The sequence below is a fragment of the Triplophysa rosa genome, linkage group LG17 (assembly GCF_024868665.1).
Source record: "Triplophysa rosa linkage group LG17, Trosa_1v2, whole genome shotgun sequence".
In the NCBI taxonomy this organism is placed as follows: Eukaryota; Metazoa; Chordata; class Actinopteri; order Cypriniformes; family Nemacheilidae; genus Triplophysa; species Triplophysa rosa.
The window spans coordinates 17389828-17402482 of NC_079906.1; the positions used below are offsets into that span (position 1 = coordinate 17389828).

Sequence of the window (12655 nt, forward strand, 5' to 3'; positions counted from 1 at the left end):
TATTTATAGACTGTGTGGGCTTCACATATAAAGTAGACGATTCTGTCACCTTTCCCGAGAGAAGTGCTTTGTCATGGGCTGTTTGTGCCAACTACAAAACCACCTTCACAAATCATACTGAGAAATCGTAAGTTTAACATCACCTCATGACTCTCGTGACAGTGATGTACAGTAGATCCCCCTAACTTTGGGGGAAATTAAAAAGCATTTTTGCTTAAGAAAATGTTAGCAGTGGCCATGCAAAAGTATTGGCTACAACACTATCTCTTAGTGTACTATGTGCTTTATGCAGTAATACCTGGGTCAAAATTATGATATACAGTAATATAATTGAATAACTGTATATACTGTATAGGATACACCAAAAAGGTGTGAAACTAAACAGAATACATCATTAAGATAACACTCGTTACCACTCTTTACAATGTTCGGAATTGCTACAGCAAGTGGTTGCTTACAGAAGTTTAGTCATGCAGAACACAAAAGAAGATATTTTGAAGAACGATGGTGACCAAACAACACTGGCACCTATCGACTTCCATTGTATGGACACAAAACCACTTCGACATTTCTCAGAATATCTTTTGTGTTCAACAGAAGAAAGAATCATATACAGGTTTTGAAGGTCATTAGGATAAATACAGGTTGTGCTTTTTTGTAAAAGCAATAGTAAGTGATGCTTTCCCTAGCAAAAGACTAACAATAGTATAAAGAACATTTCCTGTTTGTTGTCCTTTGTTGATGAGATCTTTACCTTCGACCCTACAGTAGGAGTTTCTAAATATAGGTTTTCTCATATTCATTGTCTGTGTTTCCCGTCTGCCTCTCTGCAGTCCATCTTGCAAATGTGAGCGTGCACCAGTCAGGATGATCCTGGCGCCCATTTCCCCAGCAATCAACCCGGACCTTTTCACAAACAATGACCAGTAAAAGCAGCCGTGGAAGTCATAAAACACCACTGGGGAAATATAACAGAAAAGTTGCAGTTAATCCAATAAGGCCCACAGGCCCAGCTGTGCTCGCGGACGGTATAAAGCCCGTCCCTGGGGTCAAGCAATCAGAGGAGTAGCTTGTACAATTGCGGGGCGATTTATTCCTGTCGTGAATGTCAATGCCCTCGTGGCCACATGGAGAGATGTATGGTGAGACTTACACCTCAAGACAGGCTGTTTGCCTGACAAGAGAAGGCTGGCTGTCTCCGCAGCACTTAAAGCAAACAAATGCTTTTCACTTTCACTGGCAGGAGTTGATTCCGCTTTAATGATATTCGAGCCATTAGGTTCAATACACAACTTGCTGTTTAGTGTTTAGTTTTAAGCCAATAGGTCCAGCGCACTTGACTGTGTACAATTAATAAATCTGGTGAACAGACTAAAAGCTATTTAATATGAACCAAGTGCATTTGAGTTAACCAAACAAAAACTACAAGCATGAGAATGTGTCACCTTGAATCATCATTTTATATTGTGGTGCTTACAAGCGTGACTATTGTTGTTGGTCATATAGGGTTAAGCTTTTTAACAAACCCCTAACCTGGAAAACTAAATTTTGTTAGCAGTTTAACTCATCTTGCACAGCTCAATATCAAACTTTTAATAATTGTACACTAATATAATAATAACAAGAGTAATAGTAGCCAACTGCAATATGGTTATCAATATACTGTACATTTGTAATGATGATAATGGTGCTGATGATGAAGTACAGATGTTAGACTGACTCTCGGCCATTGGGCTCATGCATCTGCATCATTCAATCTCCTTAAAAGCCATACGCATCATAGGTACTGTATGCCTGTGTATCTTTACCATTAATAAATTACTCAACAAGATCATATTCTTATAGCGTTATTCTTCTGCACTCCTTCTCTTTATTTACTGCGTTCCCTGGAACTACTCTTGAATATCCAATATGCTAGAGCTCTTCATGAGCTATTATAAGTCTAACAGATATGTATTTTTTATGTACTGTCCTATGTATAGCCACTGACAAGAGAAGCAAAAAGAGTTCTTCAAAGCCCTGATGATTAGAAAAAAACATACAACAGGAACTAATTACAGCACTCTGTGGGCTGGAGACACGTGATGTCTCACACTGTATTGCTTTGAACATCCTGTTTGAGACACAGAAGCCCACTTCCTGTTTCCTCTGTTGTGGTTGGAGGAATGATTTTGGGGGGAAGGAGCTATTCGCGTTGAAGGAGATTTTTCTACATTTTCATCACATTACCTATAGACATGTTTCATTAAGTTTGCCAACAGCTGGATGTTTACGTTTTTTCACTTAAAACCTTTTAAAGTTCAAACTTGTTTGTTTTTCAGCTTTGTCTTTAATTGTGCTTTGTTTTATAATGCAATGACACTGATACAGTATATTCCCAGTGAAATTAAAAATGACAATTCTTATTTTTTCATGAAAAATTGCAGCGTTTATAGTAAATAGCTTATCAACGTGGGTCAATAATTCATGTACCCTCATAATCTTCAGTTAAAATCTGAAAATGCACTTCTGCCCTGAAATGACTATCCATCTCAAACGATGTAAAATAGACGGCTTGGCTGGAGCATCCGTTGACTCCTCCCCAACTGTCAGTCTGCTGCCAGTTTAATTTCAAAATCAATGCAACAGCTGTTTTTACACATCCAATCAATTTGCAGTGCGAAACGCAAGACACAACCACTCATTTTCTCCTTTGAAATTCCTTTTCACTCGGAAATGTGTCAGAATACGGAAGTAAAAACGATCGCAACTTCCGGTTCACGGGGACTTTAAAGTGTATGCATATATTCTGATAAATGTAATGCACTAAATTTGCCAAATCACCAACTTGTACAAACCCGCCAGCCTGTAGAAACTAGAAAGCAGTGACAAACAGTCTAGAAAGCCCAGAAAACAGAGCTTTGGAAAACCAGATAGACTGAGCTAATTTTGATTCTGATGTCAGAACGTCAGTCCATTATGATGCATCAAGATGGATACAGTCAGTCAGCTGTCAGATTTCAGGATAAGACTTAAGAGTGAACCCAGACTCAATGACATCATTGTTCTGGGTTCCAGCATTCCAGAGCAACACATGTGGGAGATCTTGCAAGTCAAGAGCTTTGAGGCTGCACACATCAACGCATGAACATGAAAGCACATGTGCTAATTTATGATAATGTTGTCACATGTGTATGTGTATATGTGTGTGTGTGCACGTGCTCAGCATTGTTGAGATGTGTGTAGTGCAAGCAATGTGTGTATGAGATGCTGTGTCAAACCACATTTAAACGTTTTTGCGCAAAAAATCAGCCAGGGGAGTGTGGTGATTCTCTCATTTAGGGCTTGTTTGAAGTGTGCAAGCAGATGTTTTGTGCAAAACGCTTCTGTCCTGCTTGTTCTCTCTATCTCATGTTAACGTCACTAATAGTGGGGAGTCATAGAGCAGGCAGGCACCATTAGCTTCCATCCACCCCTTCTAATCTTTCTAAGCTTTCAACACGAGGTGAACAACTCACGTAAAATACATCTAAAGAATTCTCATGCAACTAAAACATCACTGTCATTTCTCTTTGTCAAATTTAGACATTTAATATTTTATGGTCTTTAAAGTTATTGGTGGTGTGAACGGACTCTAAGTATTACTATATGTTTATGCTGATGTTATGGCCACTGTTATGTTATGGATGGGTTCTGAACCAACCAAGCAACAATAACTGACAAATAGCAACATCCACACTATTTAGCCAATATTTACACTGTACCCATGGAAAGTCTTTACTGTTTGCCTTAGTGTGAATCAGAGATGAGTCTTCTGCGCTGCCCCTATGTTCAACGGCATGCTTCATTTCATAGTTCTGCAAAGGGGAGGAGGAGGGTCTTCCCCGCAGCGCTGTACTGATTCACGGCATACCGGCCATGCCTGAAACCCTGAGCTCATGCCACATTTAGGATAACAACATTCTATGGCAAGGCTTGACTCATCCTTAAAGACAGCCTGCCAGATATTTTTGCAGTTACAGCTGTTCGGGGTACAGTAAACAGTGGCTTAGGGATTCTGGTGTGAATTTCTACAAGGTGTTGAGAGAAATCTCTTTCATGGCTGCCTGTTAGGATGACATTCAATAACATTTAGAAATGCTTTTTTGTAATGCTTTAGAATTGGATGGTTTAATTTCTGCTGTAAACTATTATTGATAGTTATGAAAAAGTAACTTAATCTATACAAATGTAAAATATATAACCCTGTCTGTGAAATCCAAGCTAAAGTTGCATAATGTAATTAAAATTATAAAGTTAGGGGCATTAAAGTAGCATCAAAGTAGTCATAGCCATACAAAAATGACAAAAAAGTCATTGCTGTAAATGATAGATTATATGATATATGATTTCGAGATACAGTACATGTTCATTTGGAATACAGTATGATACATATCTAAAATGGATCTTTTAATTGACAATTGTCTTTTCTGAACTGGACTATCCTGATACTCAATTTGGCTGTAGTTCTTATATAATGCGTGCAGTTTTAAAATAGCTTCATCAACATTGCCGGGGTCTGTATGTATTATTATTATAGGTTCACATAAAGTTATTTCTTCTCAAACAGACTTTAAAAGGACGGGTGTGGGAAACTCATAGGAACTGCAAACACATGCCCAGAGAGCCATTTATTGATTTATGTCCTTAAAGATGCACAGCAGAGGACCATCAATATCTGAAATTGAATTAAAAATAAGAAAGATGAATAAGCTTTTAAGTCTGTGAGTTCTTAAGCCAATTGTTCAAAGCTAAAAAAAATCATACCACCTTAAGTTTCTATAGTTAGAATTTTTTTACGCTTCATCGATCACATCTTTCAATCAGAAATGATAAAGCAAAATATTGACTTTTCTCTTTTATTTTGATTAGCAAAGTGCTTTGTGACTTTTAGCATCAATGCACGCATTGTGACATCACATAAGGGTAAATTAAATTCTGGTCTACCTCACTTTTTCTGTGGTTACTGCACACAAACAAACCAAACTACCTCTTTTAGTTTCACCCCACCTGGCTGACCATGGTCAAGCGTTCTGCATACAAGTCATTGCATGCTCGCTGTGTGGCACTGGCAACAGCCCTTTCAAATGGAAAAACGGGTGTTAGACTGCTCACAAGAAGCAGGAACCCAGATGGCACATGCCTCCAGCGGCATTTATAAAGATGTGAAAGACCACATGAGAAAGCTCCCAGCATGCCACAGTAGTGTGTGGTAGGGTTAGGAGCTAACCAGTATATTTAAAAGTCTCCTCAACTTTTAGCATTCACCTCACTTTCTCTGTCTCCGTTGTCCACTGACCTACACGACAAGAGTCATTCTGAAGCAAATATTTGGGCTCTACTTTCCAATGGCTCTCCTGTTTTTGCCAAGACGTTGATGTCCTTGACCCTGGGACAACATTTAAATTAACCAATCAGATTTCAGAAATAAGTTTAGTTTATTTTAAATTTAATATTCCAACGAGGATTATGTGCCTCTAGACCATTGTTTTTCAACTATCGTTTCCCTCCGATTTTAGGGGTAAGTTATGGTTAGGTTTGGTGTGGGTTTAGGTTTTATTTATAAAAATGTTGTCCTAAGGTCAACAAAATATGTTGCCCTGGGGACATCAACCACTTGGCAGAACACATATTTTAATTTCTTTAATGGAACTTTTCAGTGTGTAGTGAATGCAATTTGAATGCAATGGGAATAGGTTGACAAAAACTGATCAGACAAAGTTTAGAAGCATTTACTGTTAATTCTGTAATACTGTATAATTTCAGTTATACAGTCACTTAACACAACCATAAAGCCATCCACGTGCTTTCTTTAAAAATAGTATATGATACTCCGTATTTCAAACATTGTAACTATATCCTAAAATGCTGATCAGATGGTATAAAAGTGACATTTATTGTCCAGGAATACAGCAAAACAAAAGGAAATGCAGAACTTACCCTGGTGGTTTTGGTTGTAGGCTATCTGACGTTCCTCTGCCAAAGTCAATCATCGGTTTAAATCAGAAAGTAGACACTCATTCTGCATGAGTTATCCCTGCTGCAACTGCCTCCTCTTGTGAGGAAAGCAGATCGATGCTGACAATTCCCGCAGGGATGCGATTATACTGAACGCGCTTTGAGCGGGACGCGCGCGGAGATGCTGTGGACATGCGCGCGCTAGTTCAGCCGAGCTCACTGACGGGACGCACTCAAAGTTTGAACTTGAGACATTTGACCGGAAACGAGTAGATTGACAAATAAAACGCCATCAACGAATTAAGCAAGAAGGAGCAACTTCCTATTGTAATATCAAGTAGCCTAAGTGGGCGTGAATTATGTCTATTATCCAATAAAAACCGACGAAATTATGAAGAACCAATAAATATGTATCATCATGATCAAAATAAATATTTATTTATTTATTTAGCAAAACAGAAAAAGTTTCTCTATGAGATAATTAAGTTTAAAATCGAAACTATTTTGATCTCCAACACTGTTAATAATAAAGGTTCTTAATGGGTTCTTTTTCAAGCTGTGTGGTTCCATAAAGAACCTTTAACATCCACATAATTACAAAAGAAAGCACAAAAGGAAACTAGGGTAAGAAAAAAACTGTTCTTTTAAGAACCTTTGGATAACCAAAAATGGTTTCACTTTAAAAAAAACTTCTCAGGCAGCACCTTTATTTTTATAAGTGTAAAGGCCTTTCTAAGAAAAATGAATATGATAATACTTTTGAGATAAGACTATATCGCAACATAATGTTCATATCCAGACTCTTACAAGTCTTAATTAATCTACTGTAAGCATGTAGTTTATTTTTATTTCAAGAACCCAAACACAGTGTCTTTAGAATGACCCTTATTCTTTATTTAAAACAGCTTGTGGACAGGAAAGCAGCACTTAGAATATTAGACTTCTGTCAGGTGGTCCGCCAACACCAGCTCAGCTGTATTTTGAAAACTGCTGTACAGAGGATTTGACCTCAGGCTGTCCTTTCCCCCTCCTGTCTGATGAAGCATTTTGCCAGTGAATAGAATATCTAATGCTCCTGTCTAATTTGCTCCTGTATGACATATCGCTTTATTGCTCCCTGAACTCCCTGTAAGTCGCTTTGGATAAAAGCTTCTGCTAAATGTAATGTAAATGTAATGCACAAAAAATATAAAAACATGAATATTTTAAATCAATGTGTAAGCGATGCACCGATGACTGATTCATTTGACATGTTCAGGATAAATGGCTGTTTGAAGCAGTACATTTGCAATGTACCTCCCATAATGCGAAGTAATACAATAATTTAAACAATTTCTGCATAACAGCTGCACAACTGCTGGTGTGTGAAATGAAATTGTTAGCAGACATTAAAGGTGCCAACAATTAAAACCCTTTTGTGTACCATATAGGCAAGAATGTCATACAAGTTTGGAATAATATAAGGTGAGTTCATGATGGCACATGATGACAAGTATTGGTTTAACCAGTATAGGCTAAAATATGAAATTTAATGAGAGCCTTTGAGACTAAAATGATGACATGAAAAATGTGGCTGGCTGTTATCACTGTCTCTCTGTGAGAAGATGAGAGCTTTAAATTGGCACGGCATCTCAGATTTCCTTTTGATTCCCCTGCCCCGCTAGACAAGAGCACTGAGGCATAATAACTACATGAGTGAACACATAACCATGGCTTTTCTTTCTGCCGTGCATCCATTAGCTTTACAAATACAACTATGCCAGTTGGGTGATTCTGAGACAAGCAGATGACATGACTGTTTTCTTCTTCAGTCCCATCGTGCCAGGAGAACCCATTGGAGAGCTCACCAGCAGCCACACAAAAAGCTCTGTGAGGTGAAAAACAAATGTGGTATTGTTAGTGGAACTTTGTTCTGTTGTGTTAGGAGAAGGTTGCACCCACACAGAACTCTACAGCTTCGGCCCTGACTAACTTTCAACTTCTACATACTCTGATGCAATAAGGGGCCTGCAAGATCATGATAAAAAGAAAAAATACATAACAAGGGTAAAAAAAATAAGATGTACAGTGGTGTCCAAATGTCACAGAACACCAGTGAACACACTTTAATTTAGCATTTTCTAATGTAATACAATTTCATTACAAATTGTAGATTTGAGCAAACATATTTGAGAAAACACAAGGGTTGTCTAATCTGGCAACAAACAGAGGAGCCAGTGCACGTTTGCCCCTGGACACTCCTGTCCTGACAAGATACTTCATTACAAAGTGAAAAATGGCACCATGGGAAAAAGTAGCGATACCCTCTGAAATCCAGCGTTCCCCTAATCCCACAATATCCTCTCCTGTCTTTAGTCATCATCTAAAGATATTTGATCACATTGATGTTTCCAAAACACTAACAAAGCCATAGTGACAGATTATTTCTAACAGATACAAACAGTTAAACAGTGCATTTTAGACACAATGATAAACATCTATCAAAATTGCAGTCACTGCCTGTGCAAACAGAGAGGCACAGACGGTGTCACTTTCTCTGAATGCAGCAAAAGATGTCTGTGGGTTTAGTTCTCCTAAAGACCAGAGGCTTTCCCTTTCACCTGCTCTCTGCTGGATCTAATCTGTTCGACCCTGCTTTGAGACAAAACACAGATTGTTGAACAATAAGCCAGCGTACAAAGATGCAGAGCGATGATAAATTACACAGATGATGAATTAATGTCACAATAAGGTCATTGATTCTTCCGAGCCATGGGCTGAACAAAAGGTCGACTCAGATTGTGACAAAAGTAAATGGGTTGGTTTTCCACTGATTCTGGGTGTTGAAAAGCCTCAGATTTGTGGGCAAGCAGAAAGTGCTGGTGTACATAAGACACTGATAAAAATTAGCATATTGTTATTGCTTGCTATGGTTTGTTCTGTTTGTTAAGCTAAAAAGTTTAAGGGCAAGACATTTCGTCACTGTGAGAACATGCATTACATCTCTAAAGCACACAGAGATTGTAGGTCAATAAGGTTGTATTTGTTAACACTAAGTGCATTAGCTGAACTAGCAATGAGACATTTGTTTTTTCAGCATTTATTAATCTGTGTTAATGTTAATGCCAATACAATTGTTCATGTAAATCTTTTGTGCATTTACACTTTTTTTTACTTTTCTTAAAAGTATTTTTACTTGTAAAAATGTATTAGTAAGTGGTGAAATTAACAAACTAAGATGAATAAATGAAGTATTGTTCATCGTTTCATGTTAGCTAATGCACTTACTAACCTTAACAAATACAATCTTATTGTAAAGTGTACCAGTGGTATAATATGCATGAAAGCTGTTTAAGGAAATAGGTTAATAATTTTGTCAAAAAACAAACAAATTATTGCTTAAATACTTTAAATTTTAACATTGTCCTGATTCATTTGGGTAAGATAGTTTATGTTTAGATCATGTTATTCCACTTAAAATAAAATGTTGCAGCAGACTTTTTTTCTACCAGCAGAAGAAAATTAGCTGTTCTTTTAAAGCAACCTTACCCAATAGGCTAACACATTATTTTATCCTTTAATCATTCTCGTTGGTGTCAGATTTGTTGTTGTTGTTGTTATTTTAATTGTTTTAATCGATGACCTGTGTTAAAACTTTTGAGTTTAATTCATACATAGGCCTAATTCATTAAGGATTCCCACTTCATTTTAAATCAAGTTAACACTTCATCTAAACAATAATTAAATAGAGCAAGTCTTATGAAAACTTCCCTGTCACTTTTCTTAACAGCCCAAAACACAGAGCCAGTAAAACACTCAATATTTTAACCATCTAAAAGAAAATGAATTTAGATAGTTAATTGAAGAAAAAGTACCCAATTAGCACAGACGCGATATATTAGATACTGTAGATATCCGGATAGTTTTCGATAACATTGTCTCATAAATTCAAACAAAACTTTTACATCTACCTAATATTGAATGAATTAAATAAATATAGGCTACTTACAAAATACCGTTAAAGGTCGCTGAACCCTCCCTCTAACAACGTCGAGGGGCCTGTGCTTGCGAGATATATCGGATAACATTAAATATTAGGATTGTTTTAAATAACATTTACCTAATAATTAAAAACAACACTTTTACTTCAACTTAATCGTGTACGAAATGAATAAAAATACTTACAAGTGGCCTGTGCGTGCAGTCCAGTGGCGGTTCTAGACTACTGTAACTGGGGGGGCCAGGCAGGGGCCACTTATGCTTTTAGGGGGCACACTAACATGTGTCATGATTAATTTTCAGTCATTTTTCACTGTCATGTATTACTGTTTTCTCTAGAAGTAAACTAATAAGGTAATAAAACAAGTTCAGCTCAAATTAATGTTCCATGGTCATTTATTTCACAACACATTGTAGTCAAAATAACAATGACAACAATAATAACATTTAGGCACTTTTCTGCATCTTAAATGTACATACATGAATGAAAAACTACCCACAAACAAGATATCCAAAAATCAACTTAAGCAGTCATCTAAACATGAGTTTACATTATCAGGTATCTCCTTTACACAAAGAAAAAAAACATGAATTTCAAATTTTTCACATGTGATATATGTGGTTTTGGCACACTTTCATGTGAATGCCATGTTAACTAAATACTCATGTAAAAACTCATGTTTTTTTGTCACATGGAATTTCAGGGCAACTAAATCACCTTGCTGATGGGTCCTCTGTTCTTCTGGATTTTCTTTATTCTCTAAACTTTTGTGCATTTCTAACTCTTTTTCAGAAGCATCTTCTTTCTCCAGCCTTGACTGACTATTATCTTTAGTTTTCTTATTAAAAAAAGGACATTATGTCCTTAGGATTTTTTCTCTTCATTTTAACTGCAAATGGGAAAATTATGAAAATGTGTAAATGAAAAGAGGACTCTCAAATACACCACAAGTAATATACAGGACAGTATAGAATAAGCTGTATTGATTACTTGAACTCTTCTAATTCCTTGTCAATGACAGAGCATTTATTTTAATTATAAGGCAAAAGTGCATTTTATCAAACATTCACCCCAATAAATGTAAGTTACATTTGATCTCATTTCATTAACAAATAAAATGTCTTTAGTGCGTTACACGTTCTCTGGCAGCAGCTGATTCTTTGTATAGGCACGAGTCACGACTGCTTTATATGTAGATTTAACATGCGCAACACCGGAAAATATAGGTCAGTATTTTAATATGATGTGTAATGATATGCATTTTCATTATATTTTTACAAAATATTTCCATTACCTGTATGATGTAGACGTAATCTCGCTGAAGACGCGCAGACTCGACATTGTTTGCGTCTTGCTTGCGTAATCTTCCTTTTGGCACACAAGCATCATTACTGCCACTCGCAGGACAAACTGTGCATTGCACCCGAAATTGCTCGTTTGTGGTAAAAAAATTCCAGAAACGATTCCAGATTTAGGGTGGCCAAGTGTGCTGACACAGGGGCACTGACCCCCTCTGACCCTCCTAGAACCGCCCCTGGCGTGCACCTAACAGCGCATGTCTGACAGCGCATGTGTCCGAGTGCGCAAGCGCGTCTGAGAGTGCATGTGTCCGAGTGCGCAAGCGCGGCTGAGAGTGCATCGTCTGCTGTAACGGTCAGTGACTGAAAAACAATGTCCTTTTCAAAAGTTCGAAAAGTTGACGCTGAAAACTATGGCGTTATTATAATGACAAATGTCGCGAGCGCATTATTACAAGGCGAGAGCGCATTCTTGTCATACGAGCGCGCGAATCTCTCCGCTCGCACGCCGATTTCCTTTGCTCGTGCACAAAACTGGACGCGCGCTTTCAATTATACGCAGCTCTCTTATGAATGTTCTCTCCTCTCGCTCAGTGAGCGTGTGCGCACTCAAAATGCGTGCCGTGCGTCCACGAATCCTGTTGTACTCTTGCTCTCGAGAGGTCCTCCTGTGTGTTCCAGGCATTATAGGCTGTCAAAAGTAGTCAACCAATCAGGGATAGGCTTCCACGGCGGGCCAATGAAAACGCGACCTCTTACATGGCATCTTATTGGTTGAAAGTGACTCGACGTTTTCAACGAAGCGAGATGGATCCACCACGTTCTCAGGTAACAATATTAATATATTTGATGCAACATTATTAGTCAAATGTGTATTAGAAATGAACGGGACATTAGGATGCTTTGTAGGCTACATATAAACATCAGTTTAACTACCATGTTATTCAGACAAAACAGGCCAACACCCTCAAGTTCATGTGGTCCTCATGCATGTCCTACACTAAACATAATATTGTCAAAATAGTACTAAATTGATTACCGAACAATTTAGATTGGTGTCTTAAGTTAGCTTTATTCTAAAATAATATTTACTACAAGTAACGGTACATATCAAAACAATAATAGCGCTGGAGCATTTGGAAATATCATATAATATTCTATACCTATTTGGTTATGCATTTAATGCATTTGCAGACAGACACTGTAAGTGTTCTGCATTCAGTGTTCCAGAAGTTCAGGGCATAAAACTGAACTTCTATGCAATATACCAAACGCTCCCTTACCGTTCATTTATAATATACATTTGATTAATAATGTTGCATCAAATATATTAAAATTGTTACCTGAGAACGTGGTGGATCCAGAGGCGTATTAAGACCTCATGGTGCCCCCCATCCACCCA

General features: G+C 37.5%; 1 protein-coding gene across 2 annotated transcripts in view; it reads right to left on the bottom strand.

The window, feature by feature from the left end:
* bcar3 (BCAR3 adaptor protein, NSP family member) overlaps positions 1-6095 on the bottom strand; it is a 56976-nt gene extending 50881 nt beyond the window's left edge. Inside the window, exon 1 of one of the 2 annotated variants that reach the window (XM_057356810.1) lies at positions 5959-6095. The gene's annotated coding sequence lies outside the window, so the exon portion shown is untranslated. The remainder of the gene's footprint in view (positions 1-5958) is intronic. The other variant, XM_057356811.1, reaches the window with a different exon arrangement.
* Positions 6096-12655: the final 6560 nt, after the last annotated feature.